The sequence below is a fragment of the Carassius auratus genome, chromosome 43 (genome assembly GCF_003368295.1).
Source record: "Carassius auratus strain Wakin chromosome 43, ASM336829v1, whole genome shotgun sequence".
NCBI classification, from domain to species: domain Eukaryota; kingdom Metazoa; phylum Chordata; class Actinopteri; order Cypriniformes; family Cyprinidae; genus Carassius; species Carassius auratus.
In genome coordinates this window covers 259,314-286,813 of record NC_039285.1, presented here as the reverse complement: position 1 = coordinate 286,813, position 27,500 = coordinate 259,314, and the positions used below count along the sequence as shown (strand labels likewise).

At 33.9% G+C, this 27,500-nt stretch overlaps 2 long non-coding RNA genes across 2 annotated transcripts; one reads left to right on the top strand and one right to left on the bottom strand.

Moving 5' to 3' along the window:
• The first annotated feature begins 8,214 nt into the window (after positions 1-8,214).
• Positions 8,215-16,669, top strand: LOC113061342 (uncharacterized). Its single transcript, XR_003278351.1, has 3 exons — positions 8,215-8,276; positions 13,619-13,729; positions 15,602-16,669. It is a non-coding gene; the product is annotated as an uncharacterized LOC113061342 (long non-coding RNA).
• On the bottom strand, positions 9,868-12,151 carry LOC113061343 (uncharacterized). The gene is made up of 3 exons (XR_003278352.1): positions 12,099-12,151; positions 11,899-11,999; positions 9,868-10,126 (listed from the first exon to the last, which is right to left on the bottom strand). It is a non-coding gene; the product is annotated as an uncharacterized LOC113061343 (long non-coding RNA).
• Positions 16,670-27,500: the final 10,831 nt, after the last annotated feature.

Here is a 27,500-nt window from a genome sequence, read left to right as displayed (position 1 = left end):
AATGAGTTTGGTCCCCAGTTAGATGGTGACGTGTGACGCCTGTTAGACTGAATCACCTCTTCTTACATCACAGACACATTAACATTATATGTTAAGTTAAGAAACAATATTATATGTTAACTTAGGAAACATCATTATATGTTAACTTAAGAAACAACATTATATGTTAACTTAAAAAAACAATATTATATGTTAGATTGCTGCATTGAAAAATTTCAATTGAGTTCAGTAAAACACCTTTTAACTATGCTACTTTAGCTGTTTAACACTGACATTTTTCAGAGGCTCCATTTTTTTGTAGGGTATTATCAGCATTGCCATTATATTCAGAAATAAATAAATAAATAAATAAAAGTAATTTGTTAAATGTAAAGGCAACCAAACAGATCACGTCATGCTTCACCATCTAACTGGGGACCGGTTTGATCTTGGAGGCTAATATTTCTTTCTTTTTTTTTTTTTTTTAAAGATAGATAGATAGATAGATAGATAGATAGATAGATAGATAGATAGATAGATAGATAGATAGATAGATAGATAGATAGATAGATAGATAGATAGATAGATAGATAGATAGTGCTAATGTTGATCTGAACACTTAGGTCCCCTGTTAAATGGTAAACTGCGACATCTCTTTGGTTGCTTTGACATTTCTTTAGAATTTCATGTTAACTTTGAAAATATTCACTTAGCTAAATTTCTAAATCAATGTTACAATCAACATATATTGTAACATTATATTATCATCCTTACCATATCATTCAGAGATGGTGAGAATGTGAAATATTGTTAAATGTAAGGTCAGCCAATCAGGCGTCACACTTCACCATCTAACAGGGGACCAATGTGCTTTTTTTTATGCAACAATCAATATATAATTTTGAAAAACTGACATATTATAACCAAAAATTCCTCATAAAGTAGACTACCAGTAAATTTTATAAAAATTATTCTGACAATAGACCTGACCATTTTTTGCTTAAGTGCTATCTGATATTATCAAGATGAATTTGTTCTGACAGGTTAACTCTGAGTTCTTGTCATCTTTTATTACCATTATCTAAACTATAGCAAATAAACTGTGATAGTGTGTGAAATGTTCAAGGTGTCTGAATGAATGTAGTTTTTACTGTATACATACACAATATACGTATATGTACTTATAATACTGACACATTGAGAAGTGTCATTATAGTTAGTTTGTTAGCACTTAGTTTCTTTATTTTTCAAATAATAATAATAATAGTAATAAAAAATAGTAATATAATTAGAGTCAGCCAGCTGTCAACAGTTCAAGGGCAGAGGTAATGCCTCTTATAATTAACTATATATATATATATATATATTGGCTTAACCCCAATACACTTCTCAACGTATGAATGCAATCAAAACCCATTCCTGAGAAGGTCCTATCGGTGATGATAATTTGATCAGACAGATAGATAGATAGATAGATAGATAGATAGATAGATAGATAGATAGATAGATAGATAGATAGATAGATAGATAGATAGATAGAATTAGTGCTAATGTTGATCTGAACACTTAGGTCCCCTGTTAAATGGTAAACTGCGACATCTCTTTGGTTGCTTTGACATTTCTTGAAGATTTCATGTTAACTTTGAAAATATTCACTTGGCTAAATTTCTAAATCAATGTTACAATCAACATATATTGTATATTGTAACTTTATATTATCATCTTTGCCATTGCATTCAGAGATGGTGAGAATGTGAAATATTGTTAAATGTAAGGTCAGCCGATCAGGCGTCACACTTCACCATCTAACAGGGGACCAGTGTGCTTTACTCTAGAGAATCACCACTACATGCACAGATCTGTTGCTGTGTACGTTTAGTATGTACAGTTTAGTCTGTGTAGAAATTACCATGCAGTAGTGAACAAAATGGTGACCTAAACATGGAAACATTGAAATGAACTGATTTTGTTCAAGTTAAAAAAATTTTGAACATCATTGAACCAAATTTACACTTCAGTTTTTCACCAACAAAATCTTTTGACATTGTATGGGTAAAACCAGCAGAAAGAGCTCTTTAAGGTAACAATTGCAGGTCAGTACGTTTAATAGTAAAGAGTGCATTTGTTAGATAAAATGAGTTTGGTCCCCAGTTAGATGGTGATGTGCGACACATGTCTGGCTGATTGGCCCTTTCTCGAATAACAAACGCACTTTAAAGATTCTGGAGCTTAAAACTCAACAATTCTATTACTGACGAATACTGTTAAATTTAAAGGGTTTATCGTGGACTACGGTGTTTATAGTTTTTATTCGTTTAATACGCAAATTTTACATTATTTCGAGTTTAATGAAACAACTTTTTTTCTGTCAAAACAATGTGTTTGACATGAGTAGCATATTTTACTACTATTCAGCAGATGTTGTAAAAAAATGCTTGAAAAAAATCTTAATTTCATCTTAAAATCTTAAATTTAATTTTAACAACAGTTTGTAATTAAAAGTTCTTAATGTCAGTTTACAGTGAACCCTTGGCGTCAATTTTTAGTTTGCTCATTTAGTGCAGTTTTTCCATGTGCAGGGTATTTCACTGGTTTCATTAAGATACCTTTGCATCAACAGACAAACGCTGTGGACAGGGACATTTATTACGTCAGTTTTGATGTCTTTTATCTCAAACACAAATTCAGCTGTATTTTATGATGACTGTGTTTATGGAGTGGAATTATTTTCAGCAATTAATACCTCAATGTTGAAACTTTTCACATAAACTTATTGTATGACTTCAGAAGACTTTGAATACAACACAAATAGTTTTTAATACTTTTATAATCTTTCTTGCACTAAATGTCCATGAGTAAGTATATACCCCAATATATTATTTCATCAGGAAATAACATTTGCCCATAGATTCTGCATTTTGATGCTAAAGGTTTCTCATTCAAAGCCATGGAGCGCCTGCATGTGGATAAACAGTGTTTTCTGTCAATATGTGACCGGTTGAGAACGCTTGAGAGTTTAAGCAGTGTGGATATACACACACAAGAGATTTTGTTAGAATGACTTTGGTCCCCAGTTAGATGGTGAATTGTGACGTCTATTTAGGCTGATTTTGCCATGAGAAGCCTACTAAGTTTAATTCTATTTAGCCATTTTTTACATTATTTCTGAATGTAATAATGACATATGAGTTACACATATTATCTGTCTTTATACACAATTTTGACTATAATGTATATTAGTATATTACTTATATTACTAAAAATTACTTAAATTACTTTTGATTGTTCACTAGCAGTATTAATATGGTTTATTTTTTTACCCTAAATCTTTTTACAGTGTTTGTGAACGGGTATTTTAGTGTTATGATCAACATTGGCGTTGCATGCACAGATAGTGAAGATGCTAAATGTAAAGTCAACCAGCATCAACTTGACCATCTAAACAGGGACCAGTGTGCTTTAGTTTAAGGTTTCTCATTCAAAGCCATGGAGCACCTGCATGTGGAGAAAACAGTGTTTTCTGTCAGTATGTGACCGGTGAGAACGCTTGTAGAGTTTAAGCAGTGGGGAAATACACACACAAGAGATTCTGTTAGAATGACTTTGGTCCCCAGTTAGATGGTGAATTGTGACGTCTATTTGGCTGATTTTGCCATGAGAAGCCTACTAAGCTTAATTCTATTTAGCCATTTTTTACATTATTTCTGAATGTAATAATGACATATGAGTTACACATATTATCTGTCTTTATACACAATTTTGGACTATAATGTATATTAGTATATTACTTATATACTAAAAATTACTTAAATTACTTTTGATTGTTCACTAGTAGTATTAATATGGTTTTATTTTTTTACCCTAAAATCTTTTTACAGTGTTTGTTGAACGGGTATTTTAGTGTTATGATCAACATTGGCGTTGCATGCACAGATAGTGAAGATGCTAAATGTAAGTCAACCAGCATCACACTTGACCATCTTACAGGGACCAGTGTGCTTTAGTTTAGTCACATCACTTCTACACTCTAAAAACCCATAAGTTCTAAATACTCAATTTTTTTGTGGACACCATTTATCCAAAAAAAAAAAAAAAAAAGAATAATTAAGCAACTCTTAGCAATTTTTTATTTACTTATACTTATAATAATTACATGAATTAATTTAGTCAAGTCAAGCTAAAAAGCTTTTTTTTTGCTTAATGTTTAAGTGCAGTGTACTTAAAACTGTTTATCATACATAATGTTTTTCATTTAGCAATTATTTGGTACTTTATAAATTACAAATACTAACTAAAAAAGAGTCAAAAACTCAAAAAAAATATTCAGCCTTTTTTAAACCGCACGATCTGTGTATTTCTGAATGTGAAACACTGGAAGATCATCTCATCACAGCTGCAGTGTTGCAGGACATTTCATTGTCCATGATAACACAATCAGCAGGAGAGGGCTTGTGTCAGTGATGTCTCACTCAATTCCTCCGTCAGAGACTAAAGTAGACATTTATATGTAATGCCAACAGAGTGGGGGAACTTTAACATCAGAACCCAGAAGAGTAATTCACCATGGGATCGTTCTAGAGCTGGGCGATATGGCCTAAAAAAACAAACAAACAAAAAACTTTAAAAAAATTTCATTAAAAAATCTGATTTACAATTTTAATTGATTTCCCCCTACTTAAAATCAATATTCAGATGACAAAGAAGTAGTTCCAAAGCAGTTAAAATGTCATTCTTTATTAATTAACAGTCAAATTTAAAACTGAGACAAAATTATATATATATATATATATATATATATATATATATATATATATATATATTATATATAAATATATATAATATATATATATATATATATATATATATAAAGCAGAATTATCCTAAAGCTGGAAAGACCTTATTGTTTTTATACTAGCTCATCATGCATCTAACCATCCACTCGGCATAAGAGATGTTCAGATTAAACTGCAGCTCCGGACGGAGGACAGAGCAAGTGGAAATATATTTTCTAGGCTATATTTTCCGTCTTGTAATGCCACAGGTTTAGGTTATTTATTGATTGATTTAAATATAAATTATTTGTAATAGAGCAGACACTGTCTAACCATGTCTACACCGAACGTGAGAGTTGTGCCGTGCCCCGCTGAGCTAAAAGTGTGTCTAGACTTGATGACATCACACTATAGTGTCACATCATCTGAACGTAGTGTCAGTAAATTTGATCATAAACAGAACGAGCATCATTTCACTGATGGGGATCGTGTCACATCCAGTGTAGACAACATCAGACACAAATATTGAAGCAGTTATGTTCATTTTTGAAAAACGATGTTTTTAATAAATAGCTAAATAAGCAAAAAAAAAAAAAAAAATAAGCAAGCAAGCGCAAGTTTGGGGTTTGATTCCCCGGGAACACATGATATGTAAAAATTGATAGCCTGAATGCACTGTAAGTCGCTTTGGATAAAAGCGTCTGCTAAATGCATAAATTAAATTTTAATTTAATTTTAATTTAAATAAGAAAGTTTTAGGCTGTGAGTGTGTGCAGTTTACACTGTAGAAAATAAATAGAAGCATCGTCAAGTTATTTTTACCACAGGCACTATTTTATTCATAAATTGAAAAACTCCATTAAAAAAAAACATATGAAAATCTCAAAGCAACGCACAGCTCTGACGTCATAATTCCACCACTCTTATTTCAGATCTATTATGGCAGTTAATTCTTACATTTTATGTCCTAAAGAACATTTATTCTCACACATGTACACTGGGAAAGCATGAAGGGCTCCTTAATGTTGACATCATGTAAAAAAAAAAAAACTATAATAATAAAAAAAACGGTGATGGAGGCAGTTAGTGTTTGTGATTTGCCCTCACATGAAGATCAGACGTTTAGAATGTGATGAATGTCTGTGAAATCCTGCAGGTCTCTGATATGGTGAAACCTAGAAAACCACAAAAACGTAAAGTGTTTAACCGACAATGGAAAAGAGAAAGCCAAGTCTGTGTCCTGTTATGTTAGTTTTCTCTTCAGCTCAACAGAAGTTACCTGAAGTGTTACGCTCACTCTGTTATATTCAGCATCCAGCTCAGCCTGCAGTTTAAGAAAGATTTGTAAAGGTTTACTACAAGTTTGTACATTTCTTTTGTAATTTTAATATATTACAATATTCATGTCTGTGTATAAGCTTAAACCTAATTTTGGATTAGTACTCTTAGAAGCTAGTTGTTTAAAACAGACCAAAAAACAAACAAACACACGTTTATCAGGGCATTTCCCCAAAAAAGCACTGTATGGCTAGGATGAGTGTAGAAACATTTGACACCAAATGGTCTCAACAATCGACTTGCTCATAATGCTTTTGAGAAACGCAGTCCTGAACATCACCGTTAACATCAGTGACATTCAAATCGTTTTAGTGACGAAATGCCAGCTAACGTTAAGATTAGTGTCCTTCTTAGACGTTAACATCATACTGTAAGCAGTGATGCTAAATAGAATCCAAATCTGTGCGCATTCAAAAGCACTTGGGCGCTGTGTAAAAACAGCATTTCCCAAAAATAAAAACATCCCTTTATCGTGATATTCAATAAGACATTTTCACAATTGTTTTGATGTACTTACAAGTTGTTCCATAAGTTTGCTCCAGTCGCTTGTGATTACCCGCCGTGTTGAATGGATTCTTCTGAACGTCGATTAGAACAACAACGTGACGTCACGGAGTAAACTTAAAATTAATAATTTAAATAGAAAACTCTACTCAAAACCCGACGTTAAGCCACAAAAAAAAAATAAAACAATTCCTCATTCAGAAAATGTATTTTTATAAGTTGCATCAATGATTTAAAATACTTTAATTGCGGTGTTCTTAATCTTTTACGTTAGTAGTACAGTTCAGGTTCAGACCTGTTGCTGTGTAAGTTTAGCATTTACAGTTTAGTCTGTGTAGAAATGACCGTTCAATAGTGAACAAAATGGAGACCTAAACATTAATCAAACATATATATATATTCAGTATCTACAATGTGTATGATGGTCTTTCCTGGCTAGTGCATTATAAAAAAGTAAAATGTAAAGGCAACCAAACAGGCGTCACAATTCACAGTCTCATTGGGGACCGTCTTTTACACTTTCTCAATCCTTGACTCTTGGTCAGGAGCCCTTGGCGTAAATATTTAGTTTGTCCATTTAGTGCAGTTTGTCCATGTGCAGGGTATTTCACTGGTTTCATTGAGATACCTTTGCATCAACAGACAAACGCTGTGGACAGGGACATTTATCACGTCAGTTTAGATGTCTTTTATCTCAAACACAAATTCAGCTGTATTTTATGAATGACTGTGTTTATGGAGTGAATTATTTTCAGTTATTAATACCTCAATGTTGAAACTTTTCACAGAAACTTATTGTATGACTTCAGAAGACTTTGAATACAACACAAATAGTTTTTAATACTTTTATAATCTTTCTAGCACTAAATGCCCTTGAGTGTAAAAAAAAAAAAAAAAAATTCCCTGATTATTTTTCAAGCTACATAATCTAAAAGCAAACCAATCCCCGGTCAAAGTGACTTGTTTTAAAGAATCCCCACATCCCCCAATTCCCCCAGCAGCGTCTGGTAAACTGGATTGTGCTCTCTTCTTATGCTAATAACACTAATGCCTCCACATTATCACCTGGCCCTTCACAGCAACAGTACCAACAGTATCCAGACTGAGTCTCATCCAATCACGGTCCAGATAGCTGGGTGGGGTTATATATATATATACTGTTTTCCTGACAGAATCTACATTTAATTTTTTTGTTTTTGTGAAATAAAATTCCAAAACCTTGAAGGACAAACTGCTTTTTGAGATTCCTACATTGCCTACAAGGGACCACATACAACAAAGCCTACTAAGGCCATTTCTCATCTCTTTTTTCCATTCAAGTCTGAAAAGGTAAGTTATATATTCTGAATTTAGATTCTGATAATATGTAAATGGTAGCCTTAAAAAAATAAATGTCTGCCAAAAATGCACGCAGACTGTTAAAATTTGCATGTAGTCTCTTAGTAAATGTTAGTTGCTGTTTAATCTCTATTTACTGTTTATATTTGTTCATTTGTTGATAGATTTTTTTGTGGTTGTTTCTAAATATTGTTTTCATTTTGGCAAATGCAGTGTACCCTAAAAAGATCTTGAATATTTCACAGGAAAATGAGACCCAGAAGAGTCTGTCCTGAAAAGGAAGCTTTGAAATTCATCGCATCTGGGAAAGATAAAGACATATTTCAGTCAAGAGTCAAGAGAACGGTAAGTTATCATTTAAGACTCGGTCTCCAATACTGTATGACTGCAAATATTAATTAAATACTTGGCATAGTAGCTTATGAATTTCAAGAAGTGTACTGTGCAATGTTATTACTTGTTCATAGTGTGCAGTGTGAAAAAATACAGAAACAGAAATTATAGATAATCAGTGGCTTCAATATTTAGTGTATTTTAATTTTGATGCACTGTTATAAAGATTGTACTGATAATCATACTTGATAAAATGTTTAATATTGATAATCATTGGAACTCGAAAACAACTGGGACACATATTAAACTTGTATCATAAATGTATGTATTCTCTAAAGCTAATACACTGTAAAAAAGAATTTGTTGAGTCAACTAAAAATATTTTGTTACCCCGCTGCCTAAAAATTTTTGTTATCTTGACAAAAAATTTCTTGTTGAAACAACTTCAAATTAGAGTGGAGTTAGTCCAGGTAACAAATTTCTTTAAGTTGACTTGACTATTATTTTCTAGTCCAGTCAACTAAATCATGTTGTGTCAACAGGGATTTTTTTTTTTTTTTACTTCGATCAATAATCATAAACAAATTTTAGCCCACTGCCTTAAATGTTTAAATAAAGATGACAAAACACTTTTTTTTATGTAATTTATTTAATGATAGAGACAACACTTTCATTCACATTTAAATTGAACAAGCAATTTGCTGTCAACACATCAACTGATAATTGATAAACAAAACAAAAAATTCAAAATATAAAAACACACGTCTAAAGATCTGAACTGACACTTGAAAGTGTGATGTATAATAAATAACATTGGCATGGGATTGAGAAACAAATAGTTGCATTTCAATTCATCAGATCAAAACCACAGGGATTGTTTTTAATTTCATAACTCAATATGAAAATCAGAAGGTTGAACTCTGCATATTAACCCTGCACAAGTTCACATGCACTCCCCCCACCATAATGCAAGTCATGGTCAAAATGAGAAACCAAGATATATGTAATATAATATCACAATTAGTTACAAAAAATGAGTGTACTGTACTTCTGTATAATAAGATATAAATGGAATGAATGCACATGGAAGCACAAAGATCTAAAGTCAGATTCTAAATTTCATAGCACAACATGACCAGACAGAGGTGTTAACATCAGAAGGATCTTGAAAGTTTCCAAACTCGTCCTCCATCATAATGCTACATACTGAAAATGTGTACATACTGTTTAAGAAAATGAGAGGGGAAACAACATTTTTTTACATGAGAACATGCATATTCCAAGTTATGACATGATAAACTTTAATGTACATTCTAAAAAGAGTGCTGTGGAGCTGATGGACACATCATGAACACTGAAAAGTGAAAGTGACATGACATACATTTGTGCTCTTCATTTAACCCATCCAAAGTGCACACACACAGCAGTGAACACACACCGTGAACACACACCCAGAGCAGTGGGCAGCCATTTATGCTGCAGCGCCCGGGTAGAAGTTGTGCCTTGCTCAAGGACACCTTATTTGTGGTGTTGAGGGTGGAGAGAGCGCTGGACATTCACTCCCCCACACCTACAGTTCCTGCCGCTGTAGCGAGCACATGGTGGGAGCAGCTGGTCTTCACAAGTTTTTTGCAGAGCCTCAATGGTGTATTTAATGAGCTGAAGGTAGTGGATGTTCTCTGCATACAGACCCATTAAGAGTCCAATGCCTTGGGGACATGGGAGATGTCAGTGATGACAGGATGTCCAAATGAGACCAATGTTGGTTATTCCTTGGGAAGCACATCACGTTGCTGTTCTTCAGATACAATCAGAATGCCCTCTTCAATTTCTTTCTCAACATCCTTAATGTCACTGGATGGCTGGGATAAGAAAAAAATATTACATTACTTAATAAATTTATAACAAATGAACACACATATGTACATACACTATTAAAGTTGTGTGTTTTATTAAAAGCACAGCTACCAATAAATGCAAATTGTAATTCACCTTCAAGTGGAAGATATTTTGAAAAATTTAACCAAAAATGAAAGTCAACTGTAAATGCTGCTCCTCAACGGTTTCGTTTAGAAACATTCAAAATAACTTCCTGTATTAAACTGTTTAAAGCCTGTACAAATTTCTTTGTTCTGCTGAACACAAAGAGTTTAAAATCCCATGGGAAGATAAGTGTAAAATACACCCCCAGAACCAACTATACTAAAAATGGGGGGAAATTATTTTCTTCACTGGTATTCTACATGATTTCTGAATGACATAAAATGTGACAAACCAATACAACATATTCAGTTTTTTTTTTCTTAATCCAATTCTAAGTGTCTAATCTGTCACACCATTTATACAATGATCATAAAATATAGTATTCCTTTTAAATAATAGTCTGTTGGACTGCATGTTCAGAGTAAAGCATGACTCTTAAAGGGTTGGTTAACCCATGAATATTTTACTCACCCTCATGGCATCATAAGTGTGTATAACTTTCTTCTTTCAGACAAATCCAGTCGGATTATATAAAAAAATATTTATGGCAATTGGTGGGTGTTTTTCTCAACAGTCCAAAAGTAGTCAAATAATGTGCATCAATTCATAATAAAAAGTACCTCACATGGCTCTGAGAGGTGAATAAGGGCCTCCTGTAGCGAATCCATGTGTTTTTGTAAAAAAAATATACATATTTAAAATGATATTCAAAGCATATTTAAACCCTTTTCTCTAACTTTCGTAAGAGCCATTCCGGTTGGATGAAAATAGGACATATGGGTCATGCATGCACCGATGATAAGTGACGAACACGGAAGAGTGGAGGAGAGACAACAATACGCCAATCACGAAGTAAAATCACAAAATTAGGCTTGCAAGTATGATAGTCAGTGGAAGAGAAAAAAAAAGTGTTTACAACTTTTTAAATATGGATATTTTTCTTACAAAAAGCGCATCGATTTGCTACAGGAAGCCTTTATTCCCCCCCAGAGCCATGTGAGACACGTTTTATTGATGGATGGGTGCATTTTATTTGACTATTTTTGGACTGCTGAGAAAAAAACACACCTGTCGACTGCCATTAAATAACCTGGAAGAGCCAGGACAATTTTTAATTCAACATACGTCTGAAAGAAGAAAATCATATACACATAGGGTGCCTTGAGAATGAGTAAAACATGGCCTAATTTTAATTTCTTGGTGAAATAATCCTTTAAGCAAAGTTGCTAATGGCCAATATGCTAGCACTGAACATTTTTCAGGATTCAAAACAGTATTCAGCAAAATAATAAAGAATGGCTATGTCCAAAAACAGGGTTTCTGGTGGTTTTATGAAAATAAATTCAACACTTTATAAAGACATTTTAAATACCAATTATAGAAAATTCAAGGAATAAAACTGAAGGGAAAATAATGTCAAATTATGTTCTCTAAAATTTGAAGCTGTTTTCCAATGCAAATATCTACATTTTCGTAAAGGGTTCACTCAAAAAAGAAAAAGAAAGAAAATTGTCATTTACTAAACCTCAAGTTGTTTTAAACCTGAATTAGTTTATTTCTGTTAGACCCAGTCCCAGATAGTCTAACACAGTACACAACCCCACAACGTGTTACAACCCCAGATCACCCAGATTTCTTCTTCTTCTTTTACCTTGATCACATCACTGCAGACTGATGGTGCTCAGTTTGGTCATCCAGAAGCGTAATCCCAGCAGTCATGTCCTTGATGAATTCCTGCGCAGAGCCTGTGTGCTTTAATAAAAACAAAGGGATGCATTAAACAGGGCCTTACAATCGTAAAGCATATAGACTCCAATAAATGTGCATTTATAAATAAATAAATTTACTTACAACTTCGTCCAAGCTCTACAATGTAAATACCATTTCCATTATGTCTGCATAGCATTTTGATGGATAACTGCAAAAGGACTCGCTGCGGTCCATCCACAGGATTATTGAATTCTGCGCTGAATCTTCAGTCATCCCAAAATATCATAAACATGAAAAATACAAAAACATGTTAAAACACTGTAAAATAATAAACATACATATAAATTAATCTTTACAGAGAAAGTCAAATGTATTGACAAGTTTGTATTAAATGCCAAAGACAAACTATACCATCCAGACGATGCTTTTAAATGACACAACACATAATTATAACACAATAAAAGGAAATTTAACACATTTGTGTCGATCGTTATTGTATCTCTATTTATACAAGATATATGCTATTATTACTTTTATTCTAAAATATGTAGATTTGAACGCATGCAATTTACTTATGACCGTATATTCACCATAGACTGTATAAAAACAGATATTCACGCAGCATTACACTGGGTACTAGGTTCTAGTGAGGCACTTGAATGACTAACGTTACTTCAGAAAACTGAAAGAAGAGTTTGTAACGCTACCTTCAGAACTTCATCTGAACCGTAGACTGTAAAATAATCATCAGAACTAAGCTTATGTCAGCGATATCAAATGTAACGTTAAGTTACGCGCTCCGGAAGAACTCTGAGGGAGGTGCTCATTTGTTTCCCTTATAACATGCAGAAAAGACACAGTTCGAGTAGGAATCTTCTTTTTATCTCCTAATTTTTCATCGTTGAATATTCTGACGGATGTCTTACGCTGTCAGGTTAAGAGCAGTTCCTTTTTTTTAATTCCCGCCGTTCTTAATCCATACAGTGATCCATTGAGCTCTCGCGCTCTGTTTGAACGGTCTCTAACGCAGCTCTGGGCTCAAATAATACATACAGACTGTATTTTTATTGTTCTCCACATAAGTTCAGCTCCGCTGTCCCGCATGGGGGAATATCTGTTTTGATATTTATAAGGAGAATACTGTGGAACCGCCTGTATTTTGAGGCTTCAGAGTGCCGCGAAACGAACATTTACATACAGTAACTTATATACAGAATGTAAGACTCTTTAAACCATACTTACTCTTCTGAGACAACAAATGTAATTTTACACATTAAGCCAATGAATACGAATATTTTACTTACCAAAGTTGTATTCTAGTAAAATGTCCAAACTTTGAGGAGAAACTGACTAGAATGGCTGACGACCTTCTTCTCTCTTCAACAGCCTTCACGAGAATGATGAGATCTCGCGATAAGTGATGTTGTGAACGTGATATTGCTATTGAATTGAGTCAACAAATTTTTTTTAGTTATGAGGACAAATAACCTAGTTCAGTCAACTTTCAAACTAGTTGAGACACTGAAAACTTACAATTTTTAGTTGAATGAACAAATTCAGTAACTGCAAGTTGTGTCAACATAAAAAATTCATTGAAACAACTAAACTGCTAAATAATTTTTTACAGTGTAGGTGCGTGTGTATGTGTTTGTGACCAACAGATTGTTGATGAACAGAAAAGAGCAGATTTGTGTGCATTTGTGACCACAAACATCACTAAAGGAGAAGAAATGATGTTCGACTGTGGAGATCCTGACAGCTCATGGAGACAGGTACATTTCTATTTCAATTAGCTCATATTTCTGAGTTATTTCATGAATTGTTATTTATTTGTAGTAAATCAAATTTACTTTGAGTTTTAATGTAAAATAATGGAATAATGGAAACTTGTTACAAACAATGTTAAATCAGTTTGGTTTGGGATCAGTACGATTTTTAAATGTCTTTAAAAGAATATTCTGCTCACCAAGTCTGCATTTATTTAATAATAAAAAGTACAGTGAAAACTATAAAATAGTTAAATATTATCACAGTTTAAAGTAACAGTTCTCTCTCTCTCTCTCTCTCTCTCTCTCTCTCTCTCTCTCTCTCTCTCTCTCTCTCTATATATATATATATATATATATATAGGCAAGATATCTATAGATATCTCGATATAGGTCTATTCAGTTTATTTTAAATAAATGCTGTAATTTTGACCTTTATTTTCATTGAATATCCTAAAAAGTACTATATATCACAGTTTCCACAAAACTATGAAGCAGGAAAATGTGCTTTCAACACTGATAATATAAGAATCATTATTAATGACTGAGAACCAATAATAATTGATCATAAAAGAACATCAATTCTGCTAATTTAAATGATTTCTGAAGATCATTTGACACTGAAGAGTGGAGTAATGATGCTGACATATTTCACAATTTTAAATTCATTTTACAATATTTCTGATCAGGTAAATGCAGCCTTGATTAGCAGAAAAGTCTTCTTTTAAAAACATTAAACCAGTCTTCCTGATCCCAGACTCACTGGTTAGGTGTTGATCCTGTGAGAGGTGTGATGTTTGTGGGAGAGAGAGAGAGCATGAACAGAGCTGATAGCACTACAACACAATAGAGATTATTGATCAAAGTGAAGAAAAAACAATCCGCACTGGTATGGTCTTTACTATATTTCATAAAATAGTACCACTTTCCCATAAGATGTCATTGGTTAACACTAGTTAACATGAAAATCACTTTTAAAGTGTTTATTAATGTTAGTAAACATTACTTTTATCATTAACAAATACAATGTTTGATATTAATAATGTATTAATAAATATTATTTAATGGAGCTGAACTAACATTAACAAAAAATAAACAGTTGTATTTTTTTTAATGTTAACAAAGCTTAAATATTTAAACAAATGTATTTCTCATTGTTAGTTAATGTGTCCTGTCCATCGCTCAGTGTTTTTAAATCAAACTTAAAGACTCATTTTTACACCCTTGCATTTGAGTGATGCTGTGAACGGTTCTTTTGATGTATGTTTTTATTTTTTTTAAATGTGTATATATACATATTTTTTATTTTAATTTTTGATCTCTGTTGCTTTTAAAGTAACCTTTTCTTGTTAATGTTGTGCTCTATAAATAGAAATTGACTTGACCTGACTTATTGTAAAGTGAAACTTTACACTTCAACACTTTATTTTAAGGAAATAATGCATTGGTAATCCAGAATAATGCATTAATTAATCAATAATTATTGGCTTATTCTGGTCAATAAACTTGAATATCACTTAGTAAGAGCCACTCAATAATTGTGAAAAGTTAATAATTAATTACTGGTTTGTTTATTCTTAACTAATACACAATTCTGGATCCTTAAAATGTTAGGTTAATCACTAATTACTAGTGTGTTATTACATGAATTACATCTTTTAATTTGGGACTGGGTTTGAGTATTAAAGGGGATGCAAGTCAACAAGTTTAATGTATGCAATAATAAAATCAGTTTTACAAAAAAAGAGCACTTGTTGAATTGTTCTGCATGTCACTTTCAGCGTTCATGACATTATCATTATTAATGTATTAATTCTGTACAGCTTAGTCAGGTGGCCATTACTAGAGATTGTTATTAATGAATCTTCTATATTACAGGTAGCAGGATGCTTGGTCCATTACATCCTGACGGATGGACAACACCCTCATCAGACAACTACACCCTACACCCAGGATCCACTTGGTCTGTCTCTACATGTCAGAACGAGTAACTTCAGTCTTCAATGGGATGAAAGACAAAACATATCTTAACCAGAATGATGAGCAAATCAGTGGAAGAGCATCCTACTATTGAGGAAAGCCTTCAGGAAGTCAAAACTATGTGCAAAGACTTATTGTAGAGTTTACAATAAGCATTAAAATGATTGGATATAAAAACTGGTGTGAATTTACAGGTTTGATCACCAGTCTTATCAAATATCAACCACAAACAGCTACAGCTCAGGAAAGTCTTCAGTCTTCAGTCTTGGATACATCAGTAAATCACTAGTGCCATTAAATCAAAATGGTATGATCCATTCACCATAAACAATACACAAGATCTAAAGATCATTGTCTTTTCATGTTTTCAACTTTGTGAAGTATGTATTACTGACATTAAATTTTTTTAATTCATTCATATATTTATTCACTATATATATTTTTTATCTTTTAATTTGGTTAAATAGCAAGAGCCAGAAAGCCCTGGTCAGAAACAGAGAGGAAAGTCATAGAACACTGTTTCAAGGACTACTTTGAGGAAATGAAGGCTCCTGGAAAAGTGGACTGTGAAAGATGCATAAATGCAAACAGGATTCTAAATGGTAATGGAAGAGACTGGAAAACAGTTAAATACTTTGTGCTCAACAGAATAATTTCGGTTAAGAGAAGTTTGGGTGAACAGTACTGAGCCCATAAACCCTGAGAGCTTGTGATGTGGAGTATCAGTGTTGAGTCCTAACTGTGCCGTGACACTGAAGGTCCATGTACATGCAGCATCAGTGCGTCATAGCATTGAAATGACTGACTACAGCTGTTTTCAGCTGCTGTTTGGGACTCTGTTTTAGACCTGTTATAACTTTGATGTAAGCCACTGTAATTTTGAACTATTTAATTTTTTTTTAAATAAACATATTTTATTATTTTCATTTTGATTTGTTGTTTTACTTTTCTTGGCAATGTTGATAAAAATGGAGCCCCTAAATCAAGTGCTGCTCTGAAAAATGTCAGTGTGTTAAACGACTAAAGTGCCAATGCTTAAAGTATTTTATTGTAGCTCTCCATACAACACCTGACACTAATACACACATAGAGGTCAAAACTCAAAAATATATATTGATTGTTGCATTGATAATTTTCAGTTGGATCTACAAATGTGCAAATGTTAAAAGACATTCAGTTCATCTAATTTACTGGAGCCAACTGAAGATTTTAATGCAGTAAATAAAAAAATAAAATAAAAACACTGGTCCCCTGTTAGATGGTGAAGTGTGACGCCTGATCGGCTGACCTTACATTTAACAATATTTCACATTCTCACCATCTCTGAATGCTATGGCAAAGATGATAATATAAAGTTACAATATATGTTGATTGTAACATTGATTTAGAAATTTAGCCAAGTGAATATTTTCAAAGTTAACATGAAATCTTCAAGAAATGTCAAAGCAACCAAAGAGATGTCGCAGTTTACCATTTAACAGGGGACCTAAGTGTTCAGATCAACATTAGCACTATTCTATCTATCTATCTATCTATCTATCTATCTATCTATCTATCTATCTATCTATCTATCTATCTATCTATCTATCTATCTATCTATCTATCTATCTATCTTTAAAAAAAAAAAAAAAAAGAAAGAAATATTAGCCTCCAAGATCAAACCGGTCCCCAGTTAGATGGTGAAGCATGACGTGATCTGTTTGGTTGCCTTTACATTTAACAAATTACTTTTATTTATTTATTTATTTATTTCTGAATATAATGGCAATGCTGATAATACCCTACAAAAAAATGGAGCCTCTGAAAAATGTCAGTGTTAAACAGCTAAAGTAGCATAGTTAAAAGGTGTTTTACTGAACTCAATTGAAATTTTTCAATGCAGCAATCTAACATATAATATTGTTTTTTAAGTTAACATATAATGTTGTTTCTTAAGTTAACATATAATGATGTTTCCTAAGTTAACATATAATATTGTTTCTTAACTTAACATATAATGTTAATGTGTCTGTGATGTAAGAAGAGGTGATTCAGTCTAACAGGCGTCACACGTCACCATCTAACTGGGGACCAAACTCATTTTATCTAACACATGCACTCTTTACTATCAGAAGTATTGACATGCAATTGTTACCTTAAAGAGCTCTTTCTGCTCTTTTTAACCCATAAATTTGTTTTGTTGATGTAAATTAAACAAACTAATAATGCTTTACTTGAGAAATTAATGTAATTATTTTCTCCTCGCCTTTTATTGTTTGATTAGCATTAATGCCAACACTTAACTCAAGCCACAAGACAAGATTTTTACAGATACAAAAAGGAATCTCAGTGACCAACTTCTGGTCTAAAAATATTTGACTGGAAAAATAATCTTGTAATAAATATAAGTTCAGTTCTACTTTCTGAGTATGAATTATCATATGCAGTAAAAACAACAACACTCAAGCTGTGTAAAAGGTTTTGTTCAACTGCCTGGATTCTCTCCTGCATGATTTTATCTGAGTCTCTTCAGACATTGGAACCGTACATGAATTATGAGCTTCTAGAAGTAGGATCACAATGTGTCAGTCATCACCGATGTGACGCTGAGAGTGACTGACTGAAAGTGAAATCCTTTTCACAAACTGAACATACAAATAAACACATAACAAATAACATAATAGTCGTATTAAGTAGAAACAATAAGTGCTCTCTATATATTCAAAGTTCAAATAGAGAAAGATAACAGATCTATAGACAACTACAAAACCTGTTATAGCCTACATACTAATAACAGTCTAGATATGTTATGAAGCCTAACTTGCGAGCATCAGGGAGTCACTATCAAAATGCGGGGTATTAAAATCCCTTTTAAATACGCGTACATGTTTCGATTTAATGATCGCGGGATCACTCGGCTGTGCTCTGAACATACATTATAGATTACAAGACATTAATTTTGTCAAACACTCTACAACGAATCCTCTTTTGATGTTTCTTATCGGCCAATCAGGGTCATTTTTGTTTGTGTTGAACAAAAAAAAAAAGTCAAATAATAAAAACAATTCCACACAGACTAAACTGTACATACTAAACGTACACAGCAACAGGTCTGTGCATATAATAGTGTTTTCTCTAGACTAAAGCACACTGGTCCCCTGTTAGATGGTGAAGTGTGACGCCTGATTGGCTGACCTTACATTTAACAATATTTCACATTCTCACCATCTCTGAATGCTATGGCAAAGATGATAATATAAAGTTACAATATATGTTGATTGTAACATTGATTTAGAAATTTAGCCAAGTGAATATTTTCAAAGTTAACATGAAATCTTCAAGAAATGTCAAAGCAACCAAAGAGATGTCGCAGTTTACCATTTAACAGGGGACCTAAGTGTTCAGATCAACATTAGCACTATCTATCTATCTATCTATCTATCTATCTATCTATCTATCTATCTATCTATCTATCTATCTATCTATCTATCTATCTATCTATCCATCCATCCATCCATCCATCCATCCATCCATCCATCCATCCATCCATCCATCCATCCATCCCATCCATCCATCCATCCATCCATCCATCCATCCGATCAAATTATCATCACCGATAGGACCTTCTCAAGAATGGGTTTTGATTGCATTCATACGTTGAGAAGTGTATTGGGGTTAAAGCCAAGAAAATGTCATATAAATGTAAAAAAAAAAAAATATATATATATATATATATATATATATATATATAGTTAATTATAAGAGGCATTACCTCTGCCCTTGAACTGTTGACAGCTGGCTGACTCTAATTATATTACTATTTTTATTACTATTATTATTATTATTTGAAAAATAAAGAAACTAAGTACTAACAAACTAACTATAATGACACTTCTCAATGTGTCAGTATTATAAGTACATATACGCATATTGTGTATGTATACAGTAAAAACTACATTTATTCAGACACCTTGAACATTTCAAACGCCATCACAGTTTATTTGCTATAGTTTAGAAATGGTAATAAAAGATGACAAGAACTCAGATTTAACCTGTCAGAACAAATTCATCTTGATAATATCAGATAGCACTTAAGCAAAAAATGGTCAGGTCTATTGGCAGAATAATTTTTGGTCCCAAATTTTTAGCAAATTTACTGGTAGTCCACTTTATGAAGAATTTCTGGTTATAATATGTCAGAGTTTTTCAAAATTATATATTGATTGTTGCATTAAAAAAATAAAATAAAAACACTGGTCCCCTGTTAGATGGTGAAGTGTGACGCCTGATTGGCTGACCTTACATTTAACAATAATTCACATTCTCACCATCTCTGAATGATATGGTAAGGATGATAATATAAAGTTACAATATATGTTGATTGTAACATTGATTTAGAAATTTAGCTAAGTGAATATTTTCAAAGTTAACATGAAATCTTCAAGAAATGTCAAAGCAACCAAAGAGATGTCGCAGTTTACCATTTAACAGGGGACCTAAGTGTTCAGATCAACATTAGCACTATTCTATCTATCTATCTATCTATCTATCTATCTATCTATCTATCTATCTATCTATCTATCTATCTATCTATCTATCTTTAAAAAAAAAAAAAAAAAGAAAGAAATATTAGCCTCCAAGATCAAACCGGTCCCCAGTTAGATGGTGAAGCATGACGTGATCTGTTTGGTTGCCTTTACATTTAACAAATTACTTTTATTTATTTATTTATTTATTTCTGAATATAATGGCAATGCTGATAATACCCTTAAAATGGAGCCTCTGAAAAATGTCAGTGTTAAACAGCTAAAGTAGCCTGGTTAAAAGATATTTTACTGAACTCAACTGAAATTTTTCAATGCAGCAATCTAACATATAATATTGTTTCTTAAGTTAACATATAATATTGTTTCTTAAGTTAACATATAATGTTGTTTCTTAACTTAACATATGATGTTGTTTCTTAACATATAATGTTAATGTGTCTGTGATGTAAGAAGAGGTGATTCAGTCTAACAGGCGTCACACGTCACCATCTAACTGGGGACCAAACTCATTTTATCTAACACATGCACTCTTTACTGTCAGAAGTATTGACATGCAATTGTTACCTTAAAGAGCTCTTCATTTTACTTTATTTTTGCTATCCTCAAATTAACTATAGTATCTTGTTTGTTTTGTCTTAATATTTTTTGGTTTGACTGAAACAAAAAAATATATATATATATATATATATATATATATATATATATATATATATATATATATATATATATATTTGTGTGATTGCATTCATATATTGAGAAGTGTATTTGTATTAGTGTCAAGCCCAGAAAATATCTGCACGTCATACTAATTTATTAAACATTTTGGATTTCTATCAGAATATTTCTTCAATGGAGATATAGTGTGAATGTTTCAAAGTTTAGAGTTGCATTTAAATACAGTTAGATTGTAAAGAAACACTTGGTACAATCGCCCTAATGTTTGCACACACAGTTGCATTGCAGTCTATGGAGGTCCTCTGTTGGATAGGTAGACGTCACTCAGGTCCCCACTTGGCATGTTTTTTAAAAAAATAAAAAATGCATTTTTTCAGTTATATTATGAAAAAAGACCTCAAATGAAAATTTTGTATGTAATTTTTGTTTCTTAAAAATGACCAGAAACACTGGTCCCCTCTTGGTCAGTGTAGAGCGATAGTCCCCTCTTAGTAACATAGACGTGTATGTGTGTGTGTGTGCGTGTGAGAGTGGGAGAGTGTGTGAGTGTGTGTGTGTGTGCACATGAGTGTGTTACACTCTCTGTATAAAAGCACGTCTACAGGTTCTTCCGACTAAATACAAGTGATCTCTGTGGTCTCCCTCTGCCTCTTTATACCTGTATAGTTTTGTAATCGATCTGAAACCTGACTGAAAATCTTCATACAGATCTTTTTTTTCTTTTTTTAATGCAGGAAGGAGCAAAATTGAGCAGACACAACTTTTCAAAAATTTCAGACCTATAATTTGCCAGTTCACTAGGATCTAGTTTTGGTTTCTTAATAAGAGGCTTGATAACCGCCAGCTTGAATGGTTTTGGGACGTGACCTAAAGATAACGACGAGTTAATGATATTGAGAAGCGGTTCTTCAGCTACAGGTAACAGCTCCTTCAGTAATTTAGTGGGTACAGGATCTAATAAACATGTTGTTGGTATTTAGCTCATCCTGTCATATAGTTGTAATGCATTGCAGTTTATCTTTGGGTGGGATGAATGAAGCTGAAGTATTAGAATAATTTTAAATAATGTAATAATAAATATTTTTTTCGAGTTCATTATGTCATTACTGGAATGTTTATGCTTTATTTTTTCTTCATTCAGCCAAGGTACTGAATAAATATCTGGGGTTGTGTTACTTTTTTTTCAAAAGTAAAATTGTAGCATGCTTCCCACACAATAAATCACGATAATCTTTGTGCTTTATTACTTTTGAGTAATAGTCTCAGATTTCTGCATTTTATTGCATTATCCAACAATAAATGCCATTTTGGTGCAGTTTGGTGCTGCTCCTTTGCTTTAATAACAGGTTCAGCAAAAATAAAGGTATGTTATTTAAACAAATAACAAAATCTGTATCCTGTCTCATATAATTGCTCAATGCAAAGATATATTATTATTTTAAAAAAAAATGTTTACATGGACATCACAGTCGCATTGGACAAACCATATGCACTTGCTTAAGTGTTTTAGCACGCATGCTAATTTTCAACACCAGTCCGTAGGAGATTTTTCAGAGAAGAGGAAAAAAACAACAACAATGTTACAATAAAAGTAATAATAATGATACTAATTAAGAAAAAAAAAGATTACAAAAAAAAACAACAATACATTTATACAGAAGCTATAAAGCAAAGAAAACATAATCAGACAATATCGTAATAATAATACGATGTGAGCACTGTTGTTTGGTTTTTAACCATTGTTTAAATCCTCTGTTAAAAGCATTACCATTGGTCTCTAGTTTTAAATTAGTTGGTAAGGCGTTCCAAAGTTTTGGCCCCTTTCCAGAGAAAGCAGATTGGCCAAAAGAGGTCTTATACTTTGGAACAAGACAGTCACCACTAACAGTGGCTCGTGTGTTTGCCCTATGAGACTTCTGACGCCTACTGACCAATTCAGAAAACTGGTGAAACATGATTCATTAGACATTTAAAAACCCAATTTGAGATAATTAAAATCAATGAAACTATCAAAGCTAAGAAGATTATGCTTTCTTAGAATATTACAATGATGCCATCCTAATGGGTCTCTGTTCCATAACTTTTATTGCCTGTTTATATATTGAAATAATAGGCTTTAATTTATTTGGAGAGACTTGGGACCATGATGTGATACAATATGATAAATGTGAAAAAATCATTGCATGCATGTAAAGTTTTGCAGTTTGACATGACAAATTCCTTCTACAGTTTTTTACAATCACTTTGCTACTATTTTCAGAACCTTGATGTCATTTTTCACAACTCTAGACACAAAACTCAAAACGGTTATCACTTGTAACACAGGCTGTCTAATGTTCAATGCCATTCCTTTGACCAACACATATTCCTCGTCTTCCTCCCTCCACTGCTTGACCTCCACTGTGACCTGGATCACCTGCTGGCTCCATGTGACGCATCACTATGCTCTTGCAATTGGATCCCAATCAACTCTTCACTATAAACTCATTCCACAGTGTGCACTCAGTCATCAGTAATGAGTTGGCAGAATCGGACAAGCAATCACAAGGGCCTGCATCTGTACAGTGCAGTATACTGTAAATAGTCTGAAAAGGTGGTACAGTATTTGGGTCCATAAACACAGTGTCTGATGAAGCATTATGATAAAATATTAGGCTACATCCATGGATATTGTAGTCTAATTGGTTCATGCTCAGCTCTAATTGGTGACAATGAATCTCGTTATCTTGAAACGTTCATGATTTACAGTAAACATTTCCAACTATGCATTAAGAGTAATGCAACAGTTACTTCTCATTTTGAGCAGCTGTATCAATTGATAGTTAGATCACTGTAAGGAAATGAATAGACACTCATTTGGAATGTAATGTGTGAATTGCCTTTTGAAACAGTAGCACTTTGATGTTAAGTTGTGTCATATTGAACAGGTGATTTTTGTTGAATGAACAAATGATCTAAGTTTTATGTGGATTGCATCCAAGCAATTGAGAAAAGGGTTAGAGTTTTGAAAAAATTTATATTTTGATCATTGGTTGTGAGTTTTGTGTCTAGAGTTGTGAAAAATGACATCAAGGTTCTGAAAATAGTAACAAAGTGATTGTAAAAAAACTGTAATAACACGAAAACAATTAAAGTTTGGTTTGACCTTCCTACAGATGTACTCAATGTAACTGTCAAATTTTAAATTCTTATTTATAATAACCCCGATACTTGACTTCGTTTACTGTCTTAATTACTTCATTTTTAATCTGCACCTCAAATACATCCCTTGTAGGCCTATTTCTTATGGAGAAGGACATGGAAACTGTGTTTTTTTCAGCATAAAGCGTTGATGAGACAACTCAAGCCATTTAGAGATGTAATGAAAGGCCTGAGTCAGGTGCTCACCTGCAAGGCTGGGTGTTGTAGTGGACACATGGATGACAGTGTCATCAGCATACATCTGGCAGCCAACACCTGGACAGCAATTTGGTAAGTCATTAATGTACATTGTAAACAGCAGAGGGCCAAGTACAGAACCTTGCGGTACTCCTGTGTTGTTTGTCTGCAGAGGTGACTTAACCCCATTAACCCTGACACACAGCTGTCTTTCACCCAAATAAGACCTAAACCACTGAATGGCTCCGGATGACATTTTGAATTGATTTAATTTATTTAATAAATTACTGTGATTAACAGTGTCAAAGGCCTTTTTTAGGTGCAAAAACACTGCCCCAACAACATTCCCTTTATCCAATTTTTTCAAGCAAATAGCAGTTAGGAGTTTCAGTGAATATTTGTCTCTAAATCCAAATTGCTGTCGATAAAGCAACTGGTTAGACTCCAAATGTTCCAGTAATTGCTCGGCGACAATCTTCTCCAGAACTTTTGAGACTACAGGAAGGATAGCAATAGGCCTATATTTGCTTGTATCACTATCTCCCGTTATAGACCGGCGTAATTATTGCTGTTTTCCAGCTCTCTGGGAATATTTTTGTTTGTATCAATAAATTGACTAAATAAGTAATTGGCACCAACAGACAGCTTTCATATCTCTTAATTAATGCAGCATCAATGTTAGAAATGTCCTTAGACTTGGAGTTACTCATGTTTGTGATCACCATTTTTACTACCACGAAAAACCTCTTTAATATAGAAGGAGCCATATAATATAACAGCTTCAAGTTCAAGGTTAAGTTAAAGTTCAAGTTGAGCTTTATTGTCATTCCGCTACATGTGATGACATACAGTGGAACAAAATGTTGTGCCTCATAGGGCCACGGTGCTACATAAATACAGACATACAACAATTTAGTAAAACAGTATAAACCTATAGACAACTAACCTACTGACAGATTTTGACTATAAATATATGTTTACCTATACATAAACTAAAAAATACAAACTATACGAATGCTTCACATAATACAGTACATGTGCAAAGAGAAACATCGTAAGTCAAGCAGCTGGCTGGGGAACAGTGCAAGATGATTTGTAGTGCATGAGCATGTAAACATACACAGATTTTAAGTCTTTTTGGGGGGATTATGTACACAGCAGTTTGTGTGAAGTGTCTAGTGTCCATTGAGGAGAGTTAAGTGTGAGCACACACATAAAAAAAGAGTGTTTCAGACAGTTTTTCTGTGATGTGGTCAGGTTGAGGGGTGTTTGGGGGGTGGGGATGGAGGAGGTGAGATGGTCCATGTTTCAGGAGATAGGGGGTTTGTGTGGGGTCTCAGAGGAGGGCAGGGTAATTTGAGTTTAGGGCTCTCACAGCCTGGGGAAAAAAGCTGTTGAGCAGTCTGATGCTCCTGTACCGTCTCCCTGATGGTAGGAGCTGGAAGAGACTGTGGGAAGGATGGGTGGTGTCCTTCATGATACGGTTTGTTTTGCTGGAGCATTGTGTAAGGAAAATGTTCAGGATGGAGGGGAGAGGTATGAGCTATGTTCACTGTCTGCTGTAGGGTCTTGCAGTCTGCAGCACTACAGTTCCCTTACCAGACAGTGATGCAGCTGGTCAGCAACGGTGACCCTGTAGAATGTGGTGAGGATGGGTGGAGGGAGACCTGCTCTTTTCAGCTGGTGGAGAAAGTGTAGCTGCTGTTGTGCCTTCTTGGAGAGTAACATGATATTGGTGGTCCAGGTGAGATCCTCTGTGATGTGCACCTCCAGGAATTTAGTGTTTCTGACTCTCTCCAGAGTCAGGCTGACGAGGGTCAGTGGGGGGTGGTCACTGAGTTTCTCTTGAAGTCCATCACAACCTCCTTTGTCTTACATTGAGGGACAAGTTGTTAGTGCCGCAGCATTCAGCCAGCTGTGCCACTTCCTCTCTGTAGTGTGTTTCATCGCTGTTGCTGGTGAGACCTACCACAGTTGTGTCATCTGCGAACTTGATGATGTGGTTGGAGCTAAACATGGCAGTGCAGTTGTGGGTCAGCAGTGTGAAGAGCAGCGGGCTGAGCACACAGCCTTGTGGAGCACCTGTGCTCAGTGTCCTGACATTTCATCTTACTCATCAGATTGTCCTACCAGGACTTACTGCACATGTGCACAGCAATAATGCATACATTTTCTCACACTGAACAACACACCAATAGTGTATTTGCATTACTGTAAGGGTAGGTTTAGGGTAGGTGTGTGTGTTAATAAAGCATAATCTGATGGGTAGCATTTTTTGTTGTCGCATTGTGACCTACAGTTTCAATGAGAGGTAGCAAAGTCTGACAAGGTAAAGTTAACACAAATCACCACAGCATTGCTAAACAGTGGATTATTGTGGCTGGTGTCTCTATTTTCACATTCTGTACAATAGAATCAGCAATAACTATAGCACTTTGATCAGGTTTCTCAGTGGGTGCATCGCAGGGGGGGGGGGGAGAAACTGTTTAATGTTTTGATCGGAACAGAAGAGCGGTGTTTTGACCTGCTACTATGCTGCCTCACTGTCACCCAGTTGCCCTGCTGTAGAGGTGCTGTAACTGGAACCGAAAAATGTACAAGACTCCCTGAGCTCTCATAATCTAACGGTCCTCAATTAAAGTTTGGAATGCGTGTCTCTAATTCTGAAAAACTACTCTGTCAGCAATTTCCCTGCATTTATCACAAGTGAATCCCTCGCCACCAACAGAGAAAGCTGCACTGTACATTTGGCAAGTGTTGCAAGTGATAATAACAGGAGAAGAAGCCATTAGTCGCCATGATTTAAGAATGATTGTGACATACCACAGTTATTTGATGAACATGTGAAAAACGTAGCGAGATCAGCTAACTGAATGCTAACGTGCTGCACTCTCGGTTCAGATTAAGTAATAAAAACCAACAGTCACATTAGTTTGATACATAATAAAAGAAGTATGGTGAGAATTCAGTTATATTTTAGCAGTTTAACAAGCAAAGAGTGATATTAAACTAATCTACAATCACAAACTCCTCAGCAGCGAAGCAGACTGGAGCCGGAAGGAGGGTCTTCAGCTCTGCGTTCCAAAAAACTGGTAAAATATGCAACTGATGTCAAAACTTTTGATCACTGATTTGATGTAAACTGAACGAAACATATTGGCCTACATCTACACTAAACCACTTTCAGTGGGATTCACTTCACATTTTCATCTAATGAC